General features: G+C 37.4%; 1 long non-coding RNA gene across 1 annotated transcript; it reads right to left on the minus strand.

Moving 5' to 3' along the window:
* Positions 1 to 3,313: 3,313 nt before the first annotated feature.
* Positions 3,314 to 27,534, minus strand: LOC113050129 (uncharacterized). The gene is made up of 4 exons (XR_003276741.1): positions 27,503 to 27,534; positions 27,283 to 27,410; positions 18,331 to 18,469; positions 3,314 to 5,479 (listed from the first exon to the last, which is right to left on the minus strand). It is a non-coding gene; the product is annotated as an uncharacterized LOC113050129 (long non-coding RNA).

Genomic DNA, 27,534 nt, shown 5'->3' on the forward strand with positions numbered 1-27,534 from the left:
CCTTAAAGCTTACAGCTGAGCTGAACGAGGAGTGCATACATTTAAAGTAAATATTTAATAAGTTGGCAGCTAGGTGGATAAAAAAGTAACAAGATTTTATAAGGTATTCATTTGTCTAGCAATATTGTATGTTTTAAATACTACAATATTGCTAGATTTGTATGTATAATGATAGGATGTGAACATTCATGTTTCACATGACTAATATAGAAATATTTGTGATATTGTCAACAAGTAGAACATTATAAAATATACTAAACATAGTATTAATCAAATGTATTTATCATGATATTACGTATTAGTATTGTGCTCGCATCTAATTTGAAGAAGGGGCTATTTTACAGTACTTTTCAGTTCGTAATATTTAATGCTACAACATCTACGCACTGCACTATTCCAATTTTGCTTAGCTCAATAAACAAAAGAACATCGTTGTAAAATTACATTTGAGAAAATGTCCGGGTGGCTCGTCTGTAAATGTCTTTTCAAATTGGTGGTGTTCTTGCTACGAATGAGCGCTCTGCGTGCTTTACACTTTGTTTTGTTTTGTTCGTCGTCAAACGTGAAGTGAGCTGTGGACATTTTGTCGCTCTTTTAGACAGTAGGGACTTTAAGCAACAGCAGCGAATGGAACGGCTACAGCGACCGGAAGTTTGCCGTCACACCGCTGTAGCCAAGAACGTAAAAGTCACTAAGCAACGGTAAAACAGAACAGCGCAACGCAGCATTAATTCATTTATTGAGATCCAAAAAAATATATAATTTAAAAAAGCAAGAGAAGGATTGCTTTTGGCGTTAAATGACAATCTTTTGTCAGAAGAGGAGTTTTTAATATTGTATGATGTAAATAAGTCTAAAAACATAACATTTATTTACCTAACCTCTCACGTTGTAGCGACTCCGGCAAATCAGCTGTTCTCCCGTAGTAGACCGTTAAATTAGAACGTCACAAAGTAGCAGTTAAATTCGCGCAGGCGCAATACAGCCGTTCCACCAGAGGCTGTTGCTTAAAGTCCCTATCACCTCTTCGAATGCCGACTTCCCGGGAGCTCATAAAAACTGAAAACCTTCGCTTCACGTCTCAATAAGTCAGGCTCTGATTGGTTCTCTTCTCTCATGCAGTCTGTTCTGTTTTGCCGGTTCTTTTGCTCATTCCTCGCATCTCTCCCGTCTGCTGATTTGATTTTCGTCACAGTCTATTTTCGTCTCGTCCTTTATTCGTTGACGATAATGTCAATCAATTTAGTCATAGTTTTAGTCTCCATCAGTGCCTTCTATTTTAGTTTTCGTTTCGTTTTCGTCAGCAAAAATATATTCGTGACGAAAATAATGACGAAAATATTTAGTCAACGAAATTAACACTGACACACACACACACACTGTATACACACACACACACACACACACACACACACACACTGTATACACACACAGCCACACACACACACACTGTATACACACACACACACACACACACTGTATACACACACACACACACACTGTATACACACACACACACACACACACACACACTGTAAACACACACAGCCACACACACACACACACACTGTATACACACACACACACACACTGTATACACACACACACACACACTGTATACACACACATTCACACACACACACACACACACACTGTATACACACACACACACACACTGTATACACACACACACACACACACACACACACTGTATACACACACACACACACACTGTATACACACACACACACACACACACACTGTATACACACACAGCCACACACACACACACACACACTGTATACACACACACACACACACACACTGTATACACACACACACACACACACTGTATACACACACACACACACACACTGTATACACACACAGCCACACACACACACACACACTGTATACACACACACACACACACTGCATATACACACACACACACACACACACACACACACACACAGTGTGATGGAAGAGCAGAAATGTGTCCAGAGATTTTATGTAACCACTCGTATTTAAAAATATATGTATAGAATGCTAATAATATAATTAATCTCTAATTAATAATATTAAATCATATAATAATATTTAAATTGTATAATAATATTTTTACACAGACATATGTACACACATTTATCATTTTGTTCATTAATGCATTTTATTGAAATATTTTATTAATTTTTTAATGTTATAATAATGAACAAAATAATGAAACAAAGAAACATGTAATAATGTGAAAAACTGTAAATATATATATATCTATATGAGCATTTAGGCAAAATCCTTAAATATATTATATATTTTTGTATATATATATATATATATATATATATATATATATATATATATATATATATATATATATATATATATATATATATATATATATATATATAATAAATAATAATATCAAATAATGTTTAAATAAATTTGTCTATACACACACACACACATATTTAAAGAAAATGTATAAATATATATTTAAAAACCTAATATATAATACATTAAATAATAAAAACAAAGAAACATGTAACAGTCAAAACAAGACAAATCTGTTACAGAATAACGTCAAAGCTTTCTGTATTAATATACAATACAATTAAATTAGCATGACGTCGCAGGTGTTTGAAAATCGGCTGTTCTAGCATCTTCAAATGTCTCATCTAATCAGAATTTGGAGTAAAAAATTATCTGTTATATAAAATATGAATTTGACGGTTTTCATAATGTGAAGCTTTTTTTAGTTCACTTTACAAGAAGAAAATAATCAAGTGATGGGGGAAAAATGACTTTTTACACTGAATGATATAATTAGTGTGATGTTAAAAGTTTAATACAGTGATATAAGGTGACAGTAATATCAGACGAGTGTGTGTCATGAGGTTTTTGACCGCACTCGAGGCTCTCTTGTGCTTGTGCCGGATTCACAGCACGGTATTTTTAAGTAACTACAGTTATAAATGACCAGAAATAGTGTGGCAGCTCAGCAGAGCACTGGCCTGTCAGACCTCCACTCCTCCCCATCTGTCTTGGCTTCCCCCCGCCTCATTAGGATTCATATCCCAGAAAGGTGACTCTTCCAGCGGGCACGGTGACAGACCGACCCCCCCCCCCACACACACACACACACACACACACTCTGGTTCAGCTGCATGCAGAAACAGTGACAGGTAGAGAGAGAGAGAAAGAGAGAGAGAGAGAGAGACACAGAGTGAGCTGATATTACCACCAGAGACTGTCTCTCTCTGTCTCTCTCTGTCTCTCTCTCTCTCTCTCTCTCTCTCTCCGCTGCTCCCTGTGGAGAGCATCACCATCATCTCCAGCGAATCTCAGTCAGACACTTGACTTGTGCTCCTTATCCCCGACTCCACACGGGGCCAAAAACACAGTCACAAACACAGGTTTACACACACACAGACTCACACAGACTCACACACAAACACAGACTCACACACACACACACACACACAGAAGGCAAAAATAAAAATGAGAAAATCCTCTGTCAGATTTTGTAACTCTTGAGTTGTCCTCTGTCTATATATGCTTTCCAGTTGAAGGTTCATGAGATGTACCTTTGAGCTATTTCAGAGAACTATAAACTGTAAGACATTTTGAGAAACATGACTGTAAGGAACTTTTAACGGGACTGCTATGTTCCTCCTGGTCAGCAGGTGGCGCCTCTCACCAGACTCCTGCTGAACACTACCACTCATTATTCCTGATCTTAACTATTAGTAAAGATTGTCTTTTGTTGGAGACCCAAGACTCCTTGCCGTTTGATCATCCCTGCTCTTGGATTCATTTAATGGGGAGTTAGCTCAATCCATTAATTCAGTGACTTTGCACACAACAGACCCGGGTTCAGTCCTCACCTAGAACAGCCCCGTTACAGCAAGACTGAACCACAAAACACGAATCCAGCGGAGGAGAGTCCACCACCCTCTAATGTGCATTGTATTCTGTCTGTCGTATCCGGGCAGCAACATGAGCAGATCCTTACTGAGATTCTTCAATGTTTAAATCTTCAGACTCTCTCAAGGCACTCGAAGTGTGGCGGCGTTTCCATTGAGTTTCGTACGCTACCTTCAGAGAGTGGTTGGGACCAGCGAGCTTTAAGTGCCACATTCCACCCGGCCTTGTCTCCAGAACTCAAGGATGAGTAAGCTTTTAGAGACCCTTAATTGAGGTGACTATCTGAAAAGATCATCGTCAACAGGAACGACGTTGGGAGACCAGTGTGTATCATCTTCAGGAATTCTCCAATACTTCTGAACCACTCTGCAAACCCAGTGATCTGGAGGAACCCATGCAGCTGGGTCGAACCAGACAGAAAGGGATCGACGGATGAGGGAGCGACGCTGTCTGTGCTGTGGAAAGTCTGGCCATTTCCGATCCAACTGTCCTGAATTGTCGGGAAAAGCCAGTTCTCGTCCAGGAAAGGTAGAACTGGAACAAGAGTAGATATCTTCTCTCACCCTACAACCTCTGGAGATACTACCGAAGCCACCATCTTCCACAACAACCAGAATCACCAGCGTGGTGCTTTCATCGACTCTGGGGCTGCTGGGAACTTTACAGATGTTTGGGCACTCCATCCATGCTCCTCCAGAAACCTCTAACCATCACAGCTCTTGACGAACCTCTGGGGTCGGGACAGGTTAGTCACTGCACTTCGTTTATTCAGTTTGGAATTGGGGGTCACAAGGAACCAATAGTTTTTTTTCATCCAGGTACCAGAACTACCCTTCGTTCTTGGATTTCCATGGCTAACTTGTCACAACCCAAACATTGACTGGTCAAGAGGTGTAGTTGAAGGTTGGGGAACTAACTGTTGTGTTTCTGCTCTTTCTTTTTGCCGTTCGACCTGTTCTTTTGTTGAGAAGAAGGATGGTGACCTCAGGCCTTGCATGGACTACAGGGGTCTCAACCGCATTACCATTAAGAATCACTGCCCCCTGCCCCTGATGACCTCTGCTTTTGAGATCCTGCAAGGTGCCACCATATTCACTGAATAAGATCTCCGAAAATGCCTACCATCTGGTCAGGATTCGAGAAGGGGATGAGTGGAAGACAGCTTTCAACACCCCGACAGTCCACTATGAGTACGGGGTAATGCCCATTGGCCTGGTCAATGCACCAGCCGTCTTCCAGGCACTGTTTAATGACGTCTTGCAGGAGATGCTGAACAAGTTCGTTTTGGTCTACCTTGATGATATCCTCATTTTCTCACGCAACTACCAAGAACACATTCAACATGTTTACCAGGTCCTGTCCCAGTTACTTAAACACAGCCTCTTTGTCAAGCTGGAAAAGAGCAGAGCTCCTAATTCAGCGTGTGTTCAGGAATCATGACTTCCCCCAGGTATTGTCTCCAATAGAGGGTCCCAGTTCACCTCCCGGTTCTGGAAGGCTTTTGGCCGCCTCATTGGATCTGACATCAGTCTGTCATCTGGTTTTCACCCGCAGTCTAATGGACAGATGGAGAGGGTGAATCAGGAGATGGAGAAAACTTTGAGATGTTTGACAGCAGACAATCAGAAAAACTGTAAGCTGACAAAATGGGTGTGCTTTTTCAAAAATTGTGTTATGGTTTTGAAATTTTAGATCAAAAACCTGGTTACAGTGTTTTAGCAATCAAGAAAACCTGTAACTAAAAATGTATATGATTAATTTAAAAAAATATACAAAAAAATAGTAATAATATACTGTAAATAAATTATGAATTTGCAAGACTTCTGATTTATTATTTATTAGAAGTAAATACTAAATTTGTAAAGTAAAACATTAAATTTGCACCACAAACCAGTGTTTTTGATTATATATAAATTAATGTTTTAAAAACACACACACACACACAAATTCTTCTAGTTATTAAAAATATAAATATATTAATACCAGAAAAGAATACAGTAAACTGTAAAAGTATTTGCATTAAAAACAGTGTGTATTATTTATATGAATTAAAATAAATTATAATAATAATAGTAATAATTTTGTCCTGATGAAGGCCTGTCTGTTGAAACTTGTTGGCAAAATGAAAAGTATATTCTTTTCAGTTCTAGTCTGATTATTTTGAACTCTGCGCTCACACGTGTTACTGGAACTGCTTTAAAAACACCTCTGTTGTTTTTCTACGTGCTCTTTGCTGTTTTTGCGAAGTTAGCAGCAGAATAACCGCACAAAACAAACACCAGTATTAAGCAGAAAATGAGCTGTTTTTGTACAGCAGAATAACTGAAAGTCTTGCACATTACAGTAAAAAATGTCTGCGCCTGCTGTTACTTTGTTTTTTGGTGCACTGACATAAAGAATCATTTCTGTTTTTTCAAAGAACCGTTTACTGATCTGTTCTTAGTTTAAAGAACATTTGAATGAAATAAAAAAACGTTTTCCACTGTAATAAACTAACGACTGTCCACATGAGAGGACAAAAAGCACACAATATATATATATATTATGATTTTCACACCCTGAGAGGAGCTGGAGACATCAGCTGGCAGGAGCAATTAAAATGTGAAACTGTGGAGAAAAACTCGTTAATTACACTGACTTTGTGTTTTAGAGGAAGATGGAAAGCCACTGTGTTATTATTCTAAAAAAAATGTTAAAGTTGTATATACTGATTATTTGACATCTAATATTGCACACTTTAAAGCCTAGGAAAGAAAAAACACAAAAAATAAAAATGATTTCAGCTTAATGAGAACTAAAGGACAGCAAATGTACTTCACTACAAAACTAAAGCTCATCGATTATCTGCTGTATTCTTTTGGCATCAAACCTGACATGAGGCATCAACTTTATTATTATTATTATAATTTACAGTTTATTATGAAATATATTAAATTGAAGTTATATGATAAAGCATTTATTTCTTTAAAAATACAGTAAAATAGTCAAATATTATTAGTATTTCAAACAGCTGTTTTCTGAGTGAATCTCTGTTAAAGTGTAATTTATTTCTGTGATGCACAGCTGTATTTTCAGCATCATTCCTCCAGTCTTCAGTGTCACATGATCTTCAGAAATCAGAATAATACGATGATTTACTGCTCGAGAAACATTTCTGATTATTATCAATGTTAAAAATATTAATATTTTTGTGAAAACTGTGATGCATTTTATTTTTCAGGATTCACAGATGAACAGAAAGTCCAAAAGAACAGCGTTTATTTGAAATAGACAACATTATAGTTGTCTTTACTGTCACTTTTGATCAATTTAATGCAGACTTTGTGTGTATGTGTGTGTGTGTGTACAGAGTATGAATGATGATGAAGTGTGTGAGGGCTTTTATAATAATCAGAGGTGAAGGCAGGAGGAGACACTTTAACCGAAATGTTTCCTAACGAGCTCCCTGGCTGTTTGACACTCACACCGTCCTGCAGCTCATTAACACACACACACACACACACACACACACACACACACACTTAAACATTCACCATGTTGTAATCGGCACGCTTCTGTTCACAGACTGATTGAACTGTCTCTTCTCCAGTATTTTCTGTCTGTTTGTGTGTTGTCTTCTCTCGGAGCACAGGCAGCGTGTTTGACGAGACCAGACTGGATTTCCAAGCCTAACTATTTAACAAGCGTCTGTTCGTCTGTCTGAAGTGCAGCGGAGAGGCAGGACGTCCGGGACGCTGTTCTCCTGCATGTAATGAGACATCAGACGCCGGGTCTACAGCAACACGTGGCTCACCTGTGCCTCCAAACACACACATCCTCAGGGCTTGCTCTTCCACTGCTCTCCAGACTGAAGTGATGCTCAAGAGCAGAAAGCGTGGGTTTGTTTCCCAGTGAATGCATGCACCGATAACATGCACAGCTTCAATGCAATGCAAGTCACATTCGATCTACCAAATGCATAAATGTAAATTGTAGATAATCATTATTTATTAGTTTGTTTGTTGATCTGAAATTCTGATCACTAAAGCATATAGAGCTTTAAAATAGCAGCAGCATGATGCATTTGATGAAAAAAAGCTTTCCAAATTGCATTGACTGAGGCATTGCATTTTCTGAAGAGAAAGATCCGCAGGAAAACTTCAGAGAAAGGGATTAAAAATATATATATTTAAGCTCATGTTCTTCATAAGGTAGTTCATTATGACTTTTTCAACCCATGTTCGGTTACACTTAAAGCCTTCATGTATAATGCATTGAAGGTCAGTGAGATTTATTTGAAAGAAATTGATACTTTTATTCATCAAGGATGCATTAAATTGATCAAAATTGACAGTGAAGACGTTTATAATGCTACAAAAGATTCCTGTTTCAAATAAATGCTGTTTAAATTCATCTGTGAATCCTGAAAAATAAAATGCATCACAGTTTCCACAAAAATATTAATATTTTCAACATTGATAATAATCAGAAATGTTTCTTGAGCAGTAAATCATCATATTATTCTGATTTCTGAAGATCATGTGACACTGAAGACAGCAGTAAAATGGGTTGTGAATGTTGTTTCACGTCCAGTTGAAAAATAAAGAAATAAAGAAATAAACCCGTGATCCCATGACGTGTGTTTGAGGAGCATTATAAAGCTTCACACGCATCATTTCCTCCTTCAGTCCAGGATTGCAGGATGTGAGACAGAGTTTCTAGAATTCATGACAGCACCAGTGTGTGTGTGTGTGTGTGTGTGTGTGTGTGTGTGTGTGTGTGTGTAATGACGGACGGTAGGCCTGTAAATCGCCGGCTGTCGTGCTATAGGACTAGTCTGCAGTAGTTTTACCATGTGTCAGTCAGTCAAGAACCGACCCATCTTTTATTCATTATACACCTTTACTACGGCAGACAGCACTAGTCACATCGCTCACACACACACACACACACACACACACACACACACACACTGTATGCTGGAAGACTAATGATGTGTGATGGAACAGAATTCCAGGAGAAGGAAATCAAGGGAATTATTGAGAAAGGGATGAAGGGAGAGAATGAAGTTTGGAATTAAGTGTGAGACGACAGAGAAATGAAAATGTGTGTGTGTTTACAGTCAGAAAATATGTGGATGTGTATTGATCTGAAAAACAATGTCAGTCTGGGTGAATCTCTAAAACAAGGGCATTTTTACCCCCAAAATACAAAATAAAATTATTTCGAAAATAAAAGAAAATAAAAATACAAATAATACAAAATTAACTTAAAAAATAGCACAACATTGGTAATTCTAATAATAATCATCATATTATTCTGATTTCTGAAGATCATGTGACACTGAAGAATGGAGGAATGATGCTGGAAATACAGCGGAGCATCACAGAAATACATTATATTTTAAAGGATATTAAAATAGAAAGCATTATTTAATATTGTAATAACATTTTGCAAGATTACTGATTTTTTTCTGCATTTTTTATCAAATAAATGTGCAAGTTAATGCAATTTAACCTGTCAAGAACAACAACAAAAATGTGCAAAAAGAAATTCAAGCCAATTCCACAGGAGTATTAAGATTTTTTTTTTTTATTAATTTTTTTATTTAATATTTATTCAAGTTTAAATAAAACCATAAATGTGTAAAATTGCTGTTAAAATACTTTATTGAGTAATACATAAATACTGTAGGCATTACAGAATGGTGTAGTTTGCAGATGAATGTCATGTAAAAAACTAACAGTAAAACTAAATCTAAATTCAACTTTAAAAAACAAATCAGATTTTGGGGTGAAACATGGTAAACGTGTCTTTCTGAGACTGTTACACCAGGACTGATCAGATAAACACACACCAGCGTCAGATGAGATGAGATGGATCTGAGTCTCAAATAGAAAGCGGTAGAAGAATAGATGGTCAGCGTGACGCTCGTCTTTCTTTTCACCGAATCACTCAAACGAGACGACAGACAGATTCCTTCATTCTGCGTCTCACCGTGACTGATGAAAGACAAAACACACTCGTCTTTCCACACCGTTGCACTCCAGCGGCCGAGATTTGTTCTGCGCTGATCAGAAAGTGGAGAGATGATTCCAAACACACACTTCACATTCAGTTTTACAGTGACTTCACACCAAGTGTCTTAAAATGAACAGAATCGACTCGGATCTTACTCAGAGCAGCAGTAGCACACTAGGAATACAGTATGAGCTAACGTCTTCTCTCGATTTTACAATCACCTCCAGATTTTGTGTAAAAATGCAATGCATGTATTAAAATATCCTCGTTCTCACCCGGCGTGAAGCTTTGCTGTTGTCATGACAATCAGAACGCATTTGGTTTCCTGCATCAGAAGATGTCTGTATAATTAGACTATTGTGCAAAAGTTTAGTGTTTTTGAAAGTCTGTCTGATTTTCTATCTGATCAGAAATGCAGTAAAAATTTGAAATAATATTACAATGTAAAACAGCGGTTTTCTGTGTGAATCTGTGTTAAAGTGTAATTTATTTCTCTGTATTTTCAGCATCGTTCCTCCAGTCTTCAGTGTCACATGATCTTCAGAAATCAGAATAATATGATGATTTACTGCTCAAGAAACATTTCTGATTATTATAAATGTTGAGAACAGTTGTGCTGCACAATATTTGTGTGGAAACTGTGCACACACACACATACACACGCACACACATACACATACACACACACACGCACACACACACACACACACATACATACATACACACACGCACACACACACACACACACACACGCACACACATACACACACATACACACACACACGCACACACATACACACACACACACACCACACACATACACACACAAAAAGATAACTCTTTCTCTGACAGCATTTTTTCCAACATTTTGATAATTTTCACAAAAGTTTCATCGCCCCCATTTTTTTAATGAATATCTGAACATGCAATATGTCAAAACAATGAACAGAGCCTCTGTTTTCAAACAAAACACCCTTTTTATTCATGCATTCTTTTTTTATGAACATGTGAATGTGTGTAAGGTAATTTATATACTGTTTAATGATTGCGTTAGTTTATCAGCATATGACACGCAGGGAAAAAACTCTAAATCGTGCACACAATATTTCATTCCCTAGTTTTACTAAATTGTGTGCATAATATATTAATGTGTTTACTCGTGTTGAGAAGTTAAAGGAGGGAAAGACGTATGATGTTGTGTGCATGTCACGTGTGCGACTCTGTTAATATGCAATCACTTGTTTCTGCTTCTTTTTCACCTGTGTTTTGATCTGGAGGAGATGTGTAACAGAGAAAACACAGAAAGCCCGTCAGTTCTCTCAGTGGTGGAGAAAGAGCGTGTTTATATTTCTGTCAACATAATTAATCAGGAAACTAGATGCAGTTAAATAAAGCATGTGTGTGAGTCGACAATCTCTGGATTTGTGCGTACAGGTGAAAGTGCAATAAATGATTAAGCATGACTAAAAACTAGACTCAAACTTTTAAAAACAGGACAGGTTGACTAAATATGATCAGGTATAAACAGGACATTAAAACCCCTGCTACTAATACAGGCTCCTGAACAGCAGGAGCATCAGTGTGATTGTAGGAGAGAAGACGTACACATCTTTTGTTTGCGTTTGATGCACGGCTCGAGGCGCAGCAGATATAATAAAGGCTTATCGTTTGGAGGCAATTTCACAGCAGCACGCGCCTAATTGAACAGTCTGCTTCAAACATTCTATTCTCCTCCGCAGACTGACGCCGAGCCGCCGGGAACGATCTGAGAAATGACACCTTCCTCGAGTCATTGAGCAGGAGAGCGTGAGAAGACACTCTTATCATCTGCAGAAGCCAGAGCTGCTCCAGCTGGACACTTCACTGAGAGAGCCACGGTCAGAGAAAAAACCCATGGTGTGAGAACCTGATTCCACTCAAATTCTGTTCAATTACTGAATTTAAATAGCATAGAAATTGAGGCAGCGAACAGGAACTAGAATTAATATCAACAGAAATTATAACAAATTCATATAACCCCAAAAAGGGTAAAAAAAAAAAAAAATTGGATGTTGGCTTCAGTAAAATAAAATAAAATAAAATAAAATAAAATAAAATAAAATAAAATTCATTTTAAGTAAATGAATGTTGGCTTCAAAACTTAAAATAAAATTTAAAAAATCATTTTAAGTAAATTAATGTTGGCTTCACAACCAAAAATAAAATAAAATAAAATAAAATGTAAACTTAATTCATTTTAAATAAATGAATGTTGGCTTCAAAACTTAAAATTAAATTAAATTAAATTAAATTAAATTAAATTTAACTTAACTTAATTTAATTTAATTTAATTTAATTTAATTTAATTTAATTTAATTTAATTTAATTTAATAAATCATTTTAAGTAAATGAATGTTGGCTTCACAACCAAAAATAAAATAAAATAAAATTTAAATGTAATTCATTTTAAGTAAATGAATGTTGGCGTCAAAACCTAAAATAAAATAAAATAAAATAAAATAAAAATTAAGTAAATGAATGTTGGCTTCACAACCAAAAATAAAATAAAATAAAATAAAATAAAATACAATTTAAATTTAATTCATTTTAAATAAATGAATGTTGGCTTCAAAACTTAAAATTAAATTAAATTAAATTAAAAAAATAATTTTAAGTAAATGAATGTTGGCTTCACAACCAAAAATAAAATAAAATAAAATAAATATAAATTTTAAAAATATTTATTTTAAGTAAATGAATGTTACAAATAAAACAAAACAAAATAAAAAAAGGTTAAAACAATTCTTTATACTTCAAGGTTTTATGAGCCATACTAACAAACAAACAAGCAATAAACAAATAAATTAAAAGTTAAAGAGTTTGAAGGTTTTACAGACCTTATTGAAAGATAATAAATACATAAATCAGGTAAAACGTGTTAAAATGTGAAGGTTTTACAGGCCTTATTCTAATAAAACTACAAATGCTATTCTGTCAAGAGCAGGGATTGATTTTCTCCTCGTCTTTTGTTGTTTGATTATCATTAACACCGACACTTAACTCGAGAGACGAGACACAAGACTGGGTTCACGAGAATGAGTCGAGGAGAGAAATTCTAACTTTTTTTTTTTTAATTCTCAGTGACCAAATACATAACTGGGAATAATAGTCTGCAGGTGCATTTTCAACATTCTTTTTTAACTACTCATCTTGTAATAAATGTAATTTCCACTCTACTTTCTGAGTACGAATTATCATATAGTAAAAAAAAAAAAAATTCTGCATTGTTAAAAACTTTATATTTGTCATTTACAGTTTTCTTTTGTTTTTAATTCACAGTACCTTATCTTACTTTGCAACAAGGCTTTGACAATATGAATGCATACCAAAAAACTGAAATTATTACAGTTTATATGTCACACTCAAATTTCACAGAACACACACACACATACACAGATATTAACATTAACCTCCATGTTCTCTCGCTGTTGTTCTGCACCTTTTCTCACACATTATCTGAGAGAGAGAAATCTTGGTCTCTCTGTCATCACCCTGTGTTCATCAGCACATATTACTGTTGCACTAATTGGAAGATGAGTCCCGATTAATCACACGTACACACGCGGGTGACAGAGTTAATTGGGCCACCGATTGGCTGAGACTAATTGAGCATTGATGGGAGTGTGTGTGCGGACATGACACGCCGCTCCAATTAAAACACACACGAGGACGAGCTCCTCTCTTGTCTCCACTTTAATTGCCGGTTGAAGGTTTGAACTGTGATTTTTCTTCTTTATACTAATTGTCCGGCTTCCCTTAGCGAGACACAGAGGCCTGAACAACATCTAACTGGAAAAAACAAACACGTGCTTATTAGAGACGAGCTTCGCCGAGACGCGTCGCTTTCCGCAGTTTTGCTTTTAATGAAGCGAGCAGCTTGTCAGAAGCATGATGGGACGCTCATGCTAAAGAAAAACAGAGCACAGCTCCTCCAATCTATCAGATGCAAACACACCCAGCAATAACCGCTAAACAAATGATGCATTTATTTCTATAGCTATTAATAAGCTAGATGGCTTCATTAATAGATGTATAACATGCACGTTTGAGGCTAATGATCTTACATAGCCGTCCGATAATGAGAGCATGATGAAAAATTTAATGAAGTAAAAAAATCCAGCTACTGCTGGAGAGCACAGTGCACTCTGGGAAACTCTAACTAGACGTCATCCATCACGGCTCGTGCATGGGCCAAATATTATCTGTGAACAGTATGGAGCCGTCCTCGTGGAAAACAGAGCCATATTAAAAATGTACCTCTGAGTCAAGATGTGCTGCGGGAATAAAAATGATTTCCATAAATGCTAAAGACTAACAAGTTTCTCCAGGAAGGTAGCGATGAACTTTATGCATTTGCACTTTGCACTTTATCCAGGTACAAATAGTGGAGTTAGTAATGAGAGAGAAGAGGAACGTGAGAAAGGCAGATGGAGAAATCATAATAAAGAGTAAGAAACTCAATACACAAAATACAAAATACAACAGTCAAACAGCCAAAAGTATTCTTAGACACAATTAACCCTCCGCCTCTGCGCTGGTGTGGGGAAAGAAGTGAGAAACTGAGGCATTATATCCACTCCGTTATTAGGAGTGCTATTATTACTGCTCAGAGTTACAGTTAACAAACTTCAGCTTCCAGAGTCTTCGTTCACACCAGACAGGACAAGCAGAAAACACTCAGAACAGTAGCCTCATAGTAACCTCTTATCAACCTCTCAGAATACCCTAGCAACCCCTTATCAAACACAAACAACACCCTACAAACACCTTAGCAACACCTTACCAACCTCTCAGAACACCCTAGCAACCCCTTATCAAACACAAACAACACCCTAGAAACACCTTACCAACCTCTCAGAACACCCTAGCAACCCCTTATCAAACACAAACAACACCCTACAAACACCTTAGCAACACCTTACCAACCTCTCAGAACACCCTAGCAACCCCTTATCAAACACAAACAACACCCTAGAAACACCTTACCAACCTCTCAGAACACCCTAGCAACCCCTTATCAAACACAAACAACACCCTACAAACACCTTAGCAACACCTTACCAACCTCTCAGAACACCCTAGCAACCCCTTATCAAACACAAACAACACCCTAGAAACACCCTAGCAACACTTTACCAACCTCTCAGAACACCCTAGCAACCCCTTATCAAACACAAACAACACCCTAGAAACACCCTAGCAACACTTTACCAACCTCTCAGCACACCCTAGCAACCCCTTATCAAACACAAACAACACCCTAGCAACCCCTTATCAAACACAAACAACACCCTAGAAACACCTTAGCAACACTTTACCAACCTCTCAGAACACCCTAGCAACCCCTTATCAAACACAAACAACACCCTAGAAACACCCTAGCAACACTTTACCAACCTCTCAGAACACCCTAGCAACCCCTTATCAAACACAAACAAAACCCTAGAAACACCTTAGCAACACTTTACCAACCTCTCAGAACACCCTAGCAACCCCTTATCAAACACAAACAACACCCTAGCAACCCCTTATCAAACACAAATAACCCATGAGCAACCCCTTATCAAACAGAAAGAACACCCTAGCAACCACTTATCAAACACAACAAACCCCCTAGCAACCCCTTATCAAACACAAAAAAACACCCTAGAAACACCTTAGCAACCTCTCAGAACACCCTAGCAACCCCTAATCAAACACAAACAACACCCGAGCAACCCCTTATCAAACACAAAAAACATCCTAGCAACCCCTTATCAAACACAAAGAACCCCCTAGTAACCCCTTATCAAACACAAAGAACACCTTAGCAACCCCTCATCAAACACAAAGAACACCCTGGCTACTTCTCGGCAACCACTTAAAACACCCTAGCAACCTCAAAGCCCTAGTAACCTCATAACAACAACTCAGAACACCTTAGCAACCCTTATCAACCACTCAGAAAAAGCTTGCAACCCCTTAGCAACCACCTAAACACCCTAGCAACTTTTATAACAATCCTTCAGAGCATCCTAGCAACCACAACACTCTAGTAGCCTTTTAACAACCTCTCGAACACCCTAGCAACTCCTTATCAAACACAAAGAACATCCTAGCAACTCCTTAGCAACCACTCAGAACACCCTAGAAACCTCAAAGCCCTAGTTACCTCATAACAACTACTCAAAAAATCCTACCAATCTCTTATAAACCATTCAGTCCACCTTAACTACCCATTATCAACCACTCAGAACACCCTAGCAACCACTCAGAACACCCTAGCAACCGTCCACAGCACAGCAGCATGATCTGTATGGGTGAACACCACACGTGTTCTTTAGCTGTAGTTTAAGGATCAGTCAGTGATGTGAAATAGAGAAACTCGTCAGTTTTCATCTCTTCATCATCATTTAGTTTCACTGACAGAAACGACTTACTGCAGTGAGTTTATAAAGACAAGACTCAACACGCTTCATCCTCGTGAGGAGGAACAAAACAAGTGATGCTGAATGACACAATCTTATAGAAACTCTATAATGCACACGTGCTGTTTGCTGAACACTTCCCAGACAGTAATCAACAACATTTCAAACATTTAAATACGGCTCCAGATATGATCATCTCACTTAAATTATTCTAAACTCTAAATTCTAATCTCTTAAAAGTATGTTTATTTTCAAAAAATCTATTAACAAATCTTTATTAAGTCTATTATTTACATACAGTTTTACCAAAGAATGGAACTGACAGATGAACATTTCCAATGAAACAATGAAACAAATCCAAATGGTTGTGTTTTTGTAAATTAAAATTCTGTTCCCTCTAGCATCATTTATAGAAGGAACTCAAAGCGGACTGCTGGAGCTCTAGAGCTCTCGGGTCGTGATGGATCTGGATCTGTTCAGTGAGCATCAGTCGCTGGAACTCTCGGTGGGACCGTCTCTCAGCCGCTCCGCCACCTGCTCCTCGCCCAACAGAATGAGCGCATAATGAGAGGAAGAATAACAGAGGCGAGCATGGGGCTTTGTGGGGCAGTTGATGTCCTCCAATGGCGAATCAGAAGATCTGTCACTGACCATTGGCGCCTGGATTGTCCTGTTTATTGCCAAGAGCTGCAGAGGAGCAGAGCCAAACTGAGGAAATACGAACAAAGTTTGCCCGTACAAACTCACTCGTGATGCTGGGTTTATTTTATTTTTATGTTGCAATGTGGGGTTTTGAATGGTTTATATTGGGTTCCTGCTATGGGGTTTCTAAGGTGTTTTGAGTGTTTGGTATTGCATTGCTATGCCGTTCTAATGCCTCAGGATGATGTAGAAACAAAGCTCAAATTTAATCCTAGAAGGAGTAGTGATGTTTGCATGTATAACTTTAGAATGTCCTGAAATGCTCCTGATGTTGAGGCTCTACGTGTATGTATACTGTGGTGTAAGAATATATCTCTACGTATGTGTTGGTTTTAAAGCGTGGACACAGCAGGGCTGTTATCTGCTGCTGTAATGGTCTGTTCAGAGAGAACTAGTATGACACACCGGAGCAGTTACTGAACATGATGTCAGGGTGGAAATGCCAGAGCAAGTGTTTAAGTCGATAACAATCCAGAGAACTGCAGCTTTAATAAGTGGACAATCACACACAAACACACACACACACACACAGGCTCAAACTCACAATGGCCCTAATGAACTACATCTGGTTTCCACACCTTCGCACTCACAGTCAGTTTGCATTGTGTGTGTTTGTTTATGCGTCTGCAAGCAACTACATGACAAAAAAGAAAGCAAACAGCCAGATGAGAATTTTCTCACCACCTCAAAAGCGACGCGAGCGAAAGATCCTCTGCCCTGCTAATGTTAAAATGAGATTGAATATTTCCACGGATCATTCACCTCCACTAGTCGGGGGAAATCAGAAGTTAGTGCTCTGGAACAACTTTTTATTTTTTTATTTTTGGGAATCAGTTTTGGCGTAATTGATCATCAAGACCATCTTTCCATTGAAGATCGGCTGTGCCGTGTGTCATAAAAAATAATAAAAATATATCACATTTCAAATCCAGATGAACAGAGACACATTTCATTCAAAACATTCGGGATAAATGATATGACAGAAACGAGAATCTGTCATTATCTGGCTAAGCCGCAAAACCCATTTAAAGCCTTGTGTTTTAGAAATGTGACAAAGTAAAAGAGAAACAGATAAAAGGTTTCTAAAAGCAGCAATAAGCCATTTTACCACAGTTACAACTGTTAGCTGTGAAAGGATTTCCCCGTGTCATCTACTCTGATTTTCTAAATGATTGTGGTTTAAAACGGAAGAAAATATCTCACATTTGACATATTTTGTTCTGTTGCCTACAGACGTGTGATTCATGCAGTAATTTACCTGTGATCATGTCTGTAGTCAGAGGAATCACTGCAGCAGTAAAGCAGCTCAAGGTCTCCGGGCATCACGGGTCGTTTCTGGAAATGTCAGGTCCTCATGGTGTCCAGCTGGAGCTTGAGTGACTGAACATCCGCTTTCCCTACAGTTTAAAAACACAAACTCACACAATGAAGTCTCTAGACAATGAAGTCTGTTTACATTATGTTCTGCTAGGGCTGCTAGGGTGTTCTCAGTGGTTGCTATGACGTTACTAAGGCTATGAGTTTGCTAGGGTGTTGTGTGTGGTTGCTAAGGAACTGCTACGGTGTTATGAGTGGTTGCTAAGGGGTTGCTAGGGTGTATGATATGAGGTTACTAAGGCTATGAGTTTGCTAGGGTGTTGTGAGCGGTTGCTAAGGGGTTGCTAGGGAGTTTGATATGAGGTTACTAAGGCTATGAGTTTGCTAGGGTGTTGTGAGTGGTTGCTAAGGGGTTGCTAGGGTGTTTGATATGAGGTTACTAAGGCTGAGTTTGTTAGGATGTTGTGAGTGGTTGCTAAGGGGTTGCTAGGGTGTTTGATATGAGGTTACTAAGGCTATGAGTTTGCTAGGGTGTTGTGAGCGGTTGCTAAGGGGTTGCTAGGGTGTATGATATGAGGTTACTAAGGCTATGAGTTTGCTAGGGTGTTGTGAGCGGTTGCTAAGGGGTTGCTAGGGTGTTTGATACGAGGTTACTAAGGCTATGAGTTTGCTAGGGTGTTGTGAGCGGTTGCTAATGGGTTGCTAGGGTGTTTGATACGAGGTTACTAAGGCTATGAGTTTGCTAGGGTGTTGTGAGTGGTTGCTAAGGGGTTGCTAGGGAGTTTGATATGAGGTTACTAAGGCTATGAGTTTGCTAAGGTGTTGTGAGTGGTTGCTAAGGGGTTGCTAGGGAGTTTGATATGAGGTTACTAAGGCTATGAGTTTGCTAGGGTGTTGTGAGCGGTTGCTAAGGGGTTGCTAGGGTGTTCGATATGAGGTTACTAAGGCTATGAGTTTGCTAGGGTGTTGTGAGCGGTTGCTAAGGGGTTGCTAGGGTGTTTGATATGAGGTTACTAAGGCTATGAGTTTGCTAAGGTGTTGTGAGTGGTTGCTAAGGAGTTACAAGGGTGTATGATATGAGGTTACTAAGGCTATGAGTTTGCTACGATGATGTAAGTGGTTGCTAGGTTGTTCTGGGTGGTTGCTATGAGGTTTCTAAGGCTATGAGCTTGGTAGGGTGTTGTGAGTGGTCTTTAAGGTGTTGCTTGTGGTTGCTACAGTTTTCTACAGTGTTTGGGTGATTGCTAAGGGGTTGCTATGGTGCTGAATGGTTACTATCAGGGTAAAAAGGATATGCGTTCGAAGCTCATTTCTATTTTCAATATTTCTTAAGACCTTCTTAGCTGTTGTTTGGAAATTTGTATTGCTAATAATTCTAGTGTTATTGCCTCCTTAGGATTAATTGCTTGTATTTCTCATTTGGTTAAAAGCATCTGTTAAATTAATAATTACAAAATGTAAATTAAAAAAAGATGATTTGTGCATATTGGTTAATTGACTGTACATAATCAATCCATTTATTCAAACACTACTCTCTGACCTAGTAGACTAACATTACACATTCAAAGCACAACAGCTGTTTTTGCTCAGGCTAATGTAACTTATTGCACTTACATCCATATTTGTTTTATACTCTATTTATACTTTCTTTAAGGACCAGTAGGTTGGTGTCCCCGTGTCTGTTCAGCAAAATTGAAACTTTTTCATTGTTCGCTCACAATCATGTCCTTCTAATAAAAACACAGATATTCTCTTCTGTGGAATATAAAACATTCATGCTGCTGCAACTTAATGACCATGCTTGTAAAGCAAAAAAAAATTAAAAATATAATGCATCATTACAGAACACTGAAAATATATTGGTGCAGAAAAAAAAAAAACACCCCGAAATTGCTAGTAAATTTTATAATTAATTACAAATAAACAACAAATAACACTGAATTAAACATTATTTTTTTGTAAAGCATACTCCAATTCTTGCAAAATGTTATATTACAATTATTATTATTATTATTTTATCTTAGTCCATATGAGTCTTGCCAATAATAATATTTTAAAATAATTTTTACAAATATTTTCCCACAAAATCTTTTTTCCTTCCCATAAAATATTATATTAATATTTCTGCTTTATTTCTACATTCTTGGTAGTGTATTATATTCTATTTTTTATTTGTCCATAATTCCCCTTGGTTCTGTTTGTTGTTGCATTTTTGGATGAGAGACAAAGAGAAAACATTTCACTACATTACATCACATGCATGTAATGTGAACGTGGAAAAATAAAGAACCTTGAACTTCATTTGTCTTCTGAACGTCTAAATATATATTCATTTTTTTATATGTATTTTTTGGTTTGTTTGTTTGGAAGCTTGGTGAGATTACAAATTTGGAAGAGTATGAGGGTGAGTAAATTATGATGAGCTCTTGCTGTTAATACTGCATGTGTGTGTGTGTGTGTGTGTGTGTGTGTGTGTGTGCGTGCATGCGTGCGTGTGTGTGCGTGCGTATGTGTGTGCGCGTGTGTGTGTGTGCGTGCATGCGTGCGTGTGTGTGCGTGCGTTTGTGTGTGTGTGTGTGTGCGTGCGTGCGTGTGTGTGTGTTTGTGCGTGCGTGTGTGTGTGCGTGTGTGTGTGTGCGTGTGTGTGCGTGTGTGTGTGTTTGTGTGCGCGCGTGTGTGTGTGCAGCAGGAGTGAGTTGTGTTTGACCTTTGCTGTGCTGTAGAGGTGGCCGTGTCTCTTACAGTGTGACAGAGAGACCAGCAGAAGCAGTATAATGGATGAGCTCTCTCAAGGTTAACCTCTCTCTCTCTCTCTCTCTCTCTCTCTCTCCTCCTTCCTTCTTTCTATCATGTTTCTTTTCCTCCTCACTCACTGCTTTTGTTTCTGAACTGGCCTGGTTTTGCACTGTATTTTTGATCTCTTCCTTGTTCTTTGGATCTCAGACATCCCTCCATCCTCGTGGAGTAACCTCTTCCCATCTCAGCTTCTCCAGATCCCTTTGACTCACAAATGTACTTTTGCATTTGTGCATTTACCAGATGCTTTTATCCAAAGCGACCTGCATTGCATTGCATTGTTTGCATTAAAGGAAAGCTGTATTAGAGTCCAATCTTTACTTTCAGATGAATTTATACATGTGCATGTTCGTCAATACATTATTCATGTGGTATCTTTCTAAAGATAAAGTACCAGGGTCGTACCATGATACAGGCTATTTAACATATTAACATATTCATTTAGACTACACATTTAAGTTGAGAAAATACAGGAAAACCAGTCTATTTGTAGGTTTATTGTTGCTTCCGTGGTACATTCTCTTGCCTTTTATCATCAGTTTATATAATTTTACCTTATATATGCAATACTTTTACACAGTAAAATGTGGTATTACCAGAGTACATATCCAAAAAGCATCATATTGCATGCATTAAAAGTTTAAAAAGTCCAAACAAAACAAAACAGAAAGTTAGACATTTGTGTGGAAGAGACGCTGATGTGTGTGAATGAGCTGTTAACCTGCGGTTTGCTGGATGCTGCAACTATTGCACTGTGAGACTTGAGATATCTGCAGCAAATAATAATCATGAACACAATTCCAACATCATGTGACTCTACTGCTGACGGTTCACTCATTAAGCTCTAATTACACAGTTAGCAGCACTGCCATAGAAGTGTATACATACATGCCTCATTAGAGACGGGTTGTGGCTCCGCCCCTCTGTTGAATGACACATCTACCTATACATGCATTATCTATAGGTGCAGATATCCATGCTAAGCGTCGTGCTAGGCTAGCTAGCAGCAGACAAACAGCATTCTGTGCTCATCCATCATAAGTGCCAAACTCGAGACATTCATTTCAGAGTTTGCCGATCTTTGCTGTTCTCCTCGCCGCTTTTCACTTAATCTCTCTCGGCGCTTTCCACTGAAGCTGGAAAGATGCTGAACAGCAGTAAAGGAAGCACTACATTAATTAAATGCAAGAAATTTGCCCCGCTCTATTTTGTTGCTGAGAAAGAGCTGCTAAGATTGATGAACTTCTCTGAGAGTCGAGAGCGCTCCGCTAGTCTCAAATCTGAGCTTAATTGAGATGGAGCGTGTATTAGGTGAGCCGCATACATTAAGGTGTCAGAACTCTGTATTCTAATCTTGTAAGACTTATTTGTCTGGCTTCGGTCTTTGCTGGGAGACGCAGGGCTTCTTTACATGCAGCGCGGAGGTGAAGGAGCGTGCCGTGTGAGAAACATGCTCTCGGGCCCCGGGGTCAGGAACACAGAGTCTCCGGAGACACCAGGGCCTTTGTCTTTGGCAAGGTTGATTTCAGAGAAGTATTTCAGCTCTGGTCGACTCACACTCATCTGAAGGCAGAGGATCCGGACCAGCTTCACATTCACGAACACAAAAGTAGCACAGAAAGTGCAACAATGTAACATGGAACTGTTTTGTTTTTTTTACCACACAGACCACTGCAGTATTGAAGGATTCTTTTGAAAACTGCTAAAAGTTTTTCAGTATGTCATTCAATATTTTTTTTCTTTTTCAGTATAAAAAAATTGCTTAGCATTCATCTTTATATATATATATATATATATATATATATATATATATATATATAGAGAGAGAGAGAGAGAGAGAGAGAGAAAGAGAGAGAGAGAGAGAGATAGATAGTATATATTTATAGGGCTTTATATTTATATAAGTATAATTAAATATAATTAAATACATTACTTATAAAACTCAATTATATAAAATATTTACTTATTATATTTAAATTTTACTTAGAACAAAAACAATTTAGCAATGAAAACATTAAAAAAAATATTTCATTAATAATATATAATTCATTTTATTTACTAAATTATTATAAAAAAACTACAATATTTTAACAATATATAACGATATATTTAATAAATATAATTTATTTTGGATTTTATCTATCTACATATCTATCTATTTTGTATATGTAGTTATTTCCATTATATATATATATATATATATATATATATATATATATAAAATGAAAATAACTACATACACACATACACTGCATATATTTTATAAATATTATAGAAATATAAATAGATTAATGCACACACACACACATATGTTAAAAAAAATTATGCATGCTATATTTTCCTTATAAATATGTACTATACATAAAATAATAAATTTAATGATAAAAATTATCACACGTGTGTGTGTGTGTGTGTGTGTGCATGCGTGTGTGTTTGTATGGATATATATAAATTACATTTCAGTGTTTTTTATATATTTTAAACAATATATGAATAAATATATTTAAATAATTTTTACATATGCATCACATTATATATATATATATATATATATATAATCCTACTGGTATTGTTGGGGGTTCATCAGATGCTCAGAGTAGAAGCAGAAGGGCACGTGTGTCAATGTTGAAAACACCTTTGAATCAGAAATATATATATTTTTTCCGATTCTGGATGTATAATCTGACCTGTGTGAGCGAGAAGAGAGCAGAGCCGCTCTGATCCCTGCATGTCAGGACTCTCCTGATAATACGCTTCATATTTAAACATTAATACCACCTACAAAGACAGACACGAGCGCAGTCTGCTGAAATATGAAAGCTGAAGGAAAGAGGAGGAAGACATGATCAGAAACCCGTTTACACACAGACACACACACGATGAGCCTCGGTCATGAATCTACTCGTGTGCACACGGCTGCAGTGAACGGAAGGAGACGATTTATAAAAGAAATGAGATTTACACTCACATCTGTTGGGCTCCAGTAAGCTGCAGAATACAGAACAATACGATGATTGTTTTTAAGTCAGACTGTACTGAACATGTTTATCTGAACCCCAGGAGATGAGAAACTAAACTAAATACATTTTACATTTACGCCGAGAAGATGTGGAAGACAGTGAAGCTCAATGTTTGAAACTGAAAATATATTTACTTTCGAATTTCATATACCAAAATATATTTAAAATGTATTTCAGGAGCAAGAAAACACATTTCCAATCTTACAGTAGCCTACTGTACATTTAGACGTATTCCTATAACACGTGTTACAGACAACAAATAAAGCATTTCTTTAAATTTGACATTTGTGAATCTATTTTCTTGGATTTAAATATATGGATTTTTAAAATATATATTTATGTTTTTAAAATATATTTAAAAACTTTGCAAAAAACTTGCAAAATATATTTTACACAAAATATTTTGGGCCATTTTTACATTTTTTATTAATTAATTTTTTATCATTCAGTTTTTTTTAATAAAACTGTATTTTTTGTTGTTTTTTATTCTGTATGATATATTCTTGCATGCTAAATTAAATTAAATAAATGCATTATTGTTCAAAAATTATATTAAATCCTAACCCTAAACACATTCATTTATACCAACAAAACTCATTTTTATGGGTTAATTCAGATATAAATAGTTCTTAATTTAGGGTCGTGATTGTCCTCACAAATCTCCCAAGGATTTCACACTATGAGGGATTCTGAAGAAGAACTCAAAAGATGTGCAGAAAAACACGAGTGAAAGTGTGAAAACAAACAGGACGAGCTGTAAAGCGCATCATCAGTGCCATGGAACAACTCCAGCCATTGATTTCCTTTATTTTTTTTGCAAGTGCATCAGAGATAAAGGTCCATAAGAGAGTCTCTGAATGAGCAGGAAAGTGATGCAGCTCTGGTCGATATGAAGTGATTGGAGAACCATCCGAATCTCCACTACGGTATTCCGGTAATAATTAGGAACATTAGCATCTGCCGTGTGCAACCGATCTGACACCTGAGAATATGGGAACATGAGGGTGAAGAGCTCAAATGTATCTAAAAGATTCGATTTTAATACAATCTTGATTTCGACGAGAGCGAGAGAATTATGTTTAACTCCCATAATGCATCTGTAGGCTGTTTTTCACACGCTGGGTCCATTTGGACCCATTTTATGAAACAGTCATAACTTAATATTTTTCAGCTAAAACCATATTGAATCTGATCAGCTGCTTATCAATAATGAGTGAATGTGAAAACAAGTTAAAGTGTTAAATGTTACCGTGGTATTACTACATTTACCAACACTATTAAATTCAAATTGAGACATTTTTTCAAATGAAAAAAAAAAAAAAAAAAAAATCACACCCAATATAAATTAAAAATTTTTATACATTTTTACATTTACAAGATCTTCTAATCTGAGAATTACCGAAATTAACTTCATTGGAATGATTGGTATTTCATTAAATGTATAACTCATAACTGCTCAAAAACCGTCCTAATTTATGAAAATTAGATATATATTTCAAAAATAAAGCTTCACAGAGCTGATCTGGGAACAGTTCTCTCACACACAATATATATATAGACGCCTCTGGAGCAGGAGGGCTTCCATCTAATTTCAGACAAAAGCCTTTCCAAGAACAAACCGAAGCGCGTCTGAAAACACCGCCTGAATCTCAGACAGCAGATCATCACCAGAATGAATCAGGAAAGCAATACTGAAAGCCATTAGTGTGAACCAGCGCCGGTGAAGCCATCAAACTCTGACCTATCAGTGACTCCCAGCCGTCAGACGGATTGATCACGCTTTACTAGCTTTTAAGATGCTTACCAGGGACTTCTTATCAGTTTAATTACAGATGCTCGTTCATTAATGAAGAGTCTATACAATACGGTACTGTTCCTTTAAGAAGAAGAGCTCAGAACAGTGTGTGACAACACGTTTAGTTTTGCAATGAATTTACCTAAATATCTAAATATACCTAAATTTAGATATTAGATATATCTAATACACCTAAAAAGTTTGCTTTACAACATTTCCTTACTTCAAAGTCTTACATTTAATTCACTGTGACCCCAACATCAGGATTACTCTGATCCCAGCAGAAGTGTGTGGATTTTAGGAAATTATAATTTTTTTATATAAAAATCCTAATAACACCATAAGTTGCACTTCATGAAACCTTATACAATAAAAAAATGCAGTTCATGGCCCAAACAGTCAAATATCTGACGGTAGCCATTCACTTCCATTGTTTTTTTGTTTTGTTTTTGTTTTTTCAATATACTATGGAAGTCAATGGCTACCGTCAACTGTTTGGTACCAACATTCACCAAATTAAATTTGTGTGTGTGTGCTTGCGTGTTTGTGTGAGTGTGTGTGTGTGTGCGTGTTTGCTTGTGTGTGTGTGTGTGTGTGTGTGTGTGTGTGTGCGTCTGTGTGTGTGTGTGTGTGTGTGTGTGTGTTTGCGTGTTTGTGTGAGTGTGTGTGTGTGTGTGTGTGTGTGTGTGTGTGTGTGTGTGTGTGTGTTTGCGTGTATGTGTATGTGTATGTGTATGTGTTTGTGTGTGTGCGCTTGTGTGTGTGTGCGCTTGTGTGTGTGTGTGTGTGTGTGTGTGCGCGCTTGTGTGTGTGTTTGCTTGTGTGTGTGTCTGTGTGTGTGTGTGTGTGTGTGTGTGTGTGTGTTTGTGCGTGTTTGTGTGTGTGTGTTTGCGTGTTTGTGTGTTTGTGTGTGTGTGTGCGCGCTTGTGTGTGTGTCTGTGTGTGTGTGGTCAACAGAAGACAGAAACTCATACAGGTTTGGAACCAATGGAGGATGAGTAAACTCATTGTTGGTTGAACTATCTCTTTTAAGACCGCTAAATACTCACCTCCTTGCATTAAAACAGAGCACTAGCATGAAGCACAGATTAATTTAAGCTTGGTAATCAGGCCATTGTTTCTCACATGTCATGTCATATTTAAAACAAATGTACTTTTCCATGGAAAAATGTAGATTTTTGCATGAAGTAACTAGAATGTGCTGTTGAGATGACTTCTCTCAGGAGGAAGAGGGGTCTTTAACTAAACTGCAGGTAAGTGACACAAATGAGTGTGTTTGTACCTCGAAGTGTGTTGGGATGGTTTCTGCTCATCTGTTGCTGCTGGTGTTCACTGGAGCAACATCTCCACATCTGCTGGAATACACTTTATTGAAGAGCTTCTCTGTAAATGCATCAGAGCAGCAGCGTCCTGCGGTTTAGTGCAGATTACCACCGTTAATGTGTCTTTAGATCTGTATCTGACAGCACTCGTGTTCTGCATCTATAAGAAGAGTCACACACCTGACAAGAAGATGCTCCATCACTGATCTCCA

The sequence above is a fragment of the Carassius auratus genome, chromosome 31 (genome assembly GCF_003368295.1).
Source record: "Carassius auratus strain Wakin chromosome 31, ASM336829v1, whole genome shotgun sequence".
Classification (NCBI taxonomy): domain Eukaryota; kingdom Metazoa; phylum Chordata; class Actinopteri; order Cypriniformes; family Cyprinidae; genus Carassius; species Carassius auratus.